Genomic DNA, 3,372 nt, shown 5'->3' with positions numbered 1-3,372 from the left:
GTCTTAAATATAGTACAGGGGTCTCATCTTGCAACGCATGTACATTTAGTTTTCTACTTGTACACTATGTGTTACAGAGAACTTATTGTGCTGTTTCGTCACAGGCGAGCTAAGTTGTAATTTTTTATATCCGTGTGTTCTTATTTGAAATGAATGTTATATATTGTACCAGAAAACAAGGTGTTATTACAATCTTATCTTATAGAGGAGCCATATTATCAACTTTGGATTTAATCTTACCATTGTTCACGTGTTTAATGTAATATATTTAACCATTGTGTTGTTCTGTTTGGGTTTGTTGTTGTTGTTTGTTTTCTTTGTTTTTTTATTTATTTTTTAGGTCAATGTTTCATTGTTCATCCGCTTGTGCCGGTGTAAGGGGCGAACACAATAGCTTGCATATACCTCAGGATCAAACCGAGTCTGCATCATGTTTAGTTTTGGTCGAATTTGGCGATCTTTGAGATTTAACCTTTTACTGCATTACATATACATGGTTTGAAATATGATCGCATATAATATAAATGCCTGTGTATCATCACTATTTACTTTATATGGCAATAATAAAACCAAGCCGAAAGGTTATCATTATAATTAAATTCATGGATTTAACTAACCTAAAGGTATTCAGGTATAGTCAGCTTCCGCAAATGGCTATATGTTGTGATAGTTTGATAGTTCAGTTCACTTGCGGCGCGCAGGTCACATAGAACAGAGGTATGTGCATCCTTCAGACTGTAATATTTTTATCAGTCTTTTGAATCTTTTGAATATTTGCATTAACTCTTTTGAAAATTTATTCGGATTATTATATATAATTTGTTAAACGGTATTTCATATCTATATAGTTAATTGAATTAATTTGTCGATTGTTTTAGTACGAAAATGTGTATTTTCTTTTCCATGAGTGTGGATTCCATATTGAAATTATAAATACAATTTTGTTTTTTAGTTTTATATCATTAATCATTTTCTTCTATAATATCATTGGCACTATATTGTTTGATATTGTGCCAGGACGTCACAATGAAGTTATCTGTGGTGTCAGTAATTAGCCTGCTGTGTCTGCTAGGACTACAGTCTGTGTTATGTAACTACTATTCAGCATACCCATACTACGGTGCCGAAGGTGGTGATTCTTCTCTCAACGGGGGATGTAAGTATTTTACGGTAAAGATGGACGGAAATTATTTCTTGTAGCACATTTTTGTGACGTTTTGACACTCAATATTCAAGGGACTTTTAGCGTTAATATATCTTTACCAAATTGATTACTTGCTCTTTTGATTTATCAAAAATATATTTGTCTATTCGAGTAGCCCTGTAGATCCATAATTATTGCCAGTACTTGATTCTTTTTAATCTGAGGAAGAGTATAAATTAATCGCTTGGTATAACTTTTTCCTGTGTAGCAGTGTTTGGGGTTGGAATAAATCAACTATATTCCCTTTTGGTATACTATTCTTAAAGAAGATTCACTCAGGTCCAAAAGAAAATTAAAAGCATAACAATGGAATCTTAACAGAACAAAATTTGGAAGATAAGAATGATATACACAGAATTAAATTGAAAATTATTCTTTATTGTGATTCGTAGCCCAATTTGAATTGAAAGCGTTTAGACGCGTTTTAATTTTAGTAAATTCTGTATAATAAAAATTATTATTCTGGATAAATGGAATGATCTAAATTTGTGCACACATGTTATTAGTGCAGACCTATATTAGATGTTTTTAAATTCTCGAAAAAAAATATCAGTCCCGTTCTGTCAAAAAATCTTTAAGAAAGAACTGGATATGCGTGACTAAGATATATATCGTGTGGCATATACGATAATCAGTAGTACGTTGGCACTCTTTCATTGTAACAACAAATACGTACAGGACCGACTTATGTAGTCAGACGCAACATGCGTGTAAAAATACATTATTGATAATCGACAGACATATGAACTTTGTTTTTATATTTCAGTCCTAGCTCTGATTGGACTTTTGTTTATCATTTTTGTGTTGTTTGGTGCCCAAAACTCTGGAACGATAAGATTTGTAAATCAAACAGGTTGATATGATACAAATGACAGGGAGTTCTGTGTTAGGAGTCTGATATTTTATTATGGTAGGTGATTTTAAAGATATTTACTGTAATTATATACCTTACACAATGTGTTCCTCGTTTTCTTATATAAGTGTCAGTGGACTAGAACTGCTATCATTTGCATGATGTTTTGCAGGGTGTTTATCGTTTCGATTTAGTTGTTATGACAGCCCAAAGCCAATGCTGAGAGTTTTCAGTACATTTGAAACGGTGTTGCTTGAGCTATATGATTTCTTTTCCCCTAATTTGTTCATTCGAGTATAGTGTTGTATCATTAGCAAAAAAGTCCACAGTACACCCGACCTTATATCGTTTAGTAAATCTCTTAGACAATTTTCCGGAATCAGTCCGACTGACATATTGGTAACTGTAACAGTGCCATGTTTATTTTTCTTTAGTTGTTCTATTTAGGATATTGAAATGTCATATGACATGGAAAATAGGGTTTTTTTATCATAAGACTAATATTTGTCAACATTTTGTGTCAATCAAAACTGTCTGGTACGCATAGTTTAGCCATATGATATCCTTTATCGTCATTTGTCCGCAGTTAGTACTTGCTATAGGTTGATCATTTATTATTTATCCGTTATCACTTTTAATTAAGTGTCCACGCGTAGCTGATGTTTATCTTTACACATTTATTTCACTTCATTTAAGATATCAGCTGACGAAATTAATAAAAATGATGTGATATCAATAGTTTCACAAATGCATAAAAGTATACCAATATTGTATTCACGTAGATCATAAAATAAATTGCATCATTTTACTTTTCGAATAACTTTTCTTATGTCATTTCTCGTTTCAGGTTTTATTCCCATGAGACAAGACAAGATTGTTATGTATGCATATTATGTTTGTAACTTTATTGTATGAAAATAAATGTTCTTTGTTTAAACCGATATAATTCGTTAGTTTTTGTCGATAGGGGACTTTTATTTATGCTTACCAACCAATTTCAATGATTAACGTGCAATACATATATTTTGAATGAGATGAAAAATAAATCACTCTTCACAGATTTTATGAATATAGTGTTCACATATTTAAAACGATTATGAGATAAAAATGTTTCGTGAACGTAAATATTGAATGACTAAAATAAGAAAACCGATAAGTTAACTTAAACATGCTTGTTTACCAAAGCATTTTGATTTCTTCCCACTACGTAAGGCATAATCGCCCTTAAACTAAATTACATTTGTATTTTACTCATGTACAAAACATTATCTGCTATAAAATAAAACATATGACACCTTTCCATTTATTTCACCAC

At 31.3% G+C, this 3,372-nt stretch overlaps 1 long non-coding RNA gene across 1 annotated transcript; it reads left to right on the top strand.

The window, feature by feature from the left end:
- Positions 1–635: 635 nt before the first annotated feature.
- On the top strand, positions 636–2,989 carry LOC132721733 (uncharacterized). Its single transcript, XR_009624507.1, has 4 exons — positions 636–717; positions 1,018–1,156; positions 1,971–2,114; positions 2,905–2,989. It is a non-coding gene; the product is annotated as an uncharacterized LOC132721733 (long non-coding RNA).
- Positions 2,990–3,372: the final 383 nt, after the last annotated feature.

This window comes from Ruditapes philippinarum, unplaced genomic scaffold (genome assembly GCF_026571515.1).
Source record: "Ruditapes philippinarum isolate M1 unplaced genomic scaffold, ASM2657151v2 ctg8603_1_1_1_1, whole genome shotgun sequence".
NCBI classification, from domain to species: domain Eukaryota; kingdom Metazoa; phylum Mollusca; class Bivalvia; order Venerida; family Veneridae; genus Ruditapes; species Ruditapes philippinarum.
Note: the sequence above shows the minus strand (reverse complement) of the source record. Positions and strands in the feature narration are given on the sequence as shown.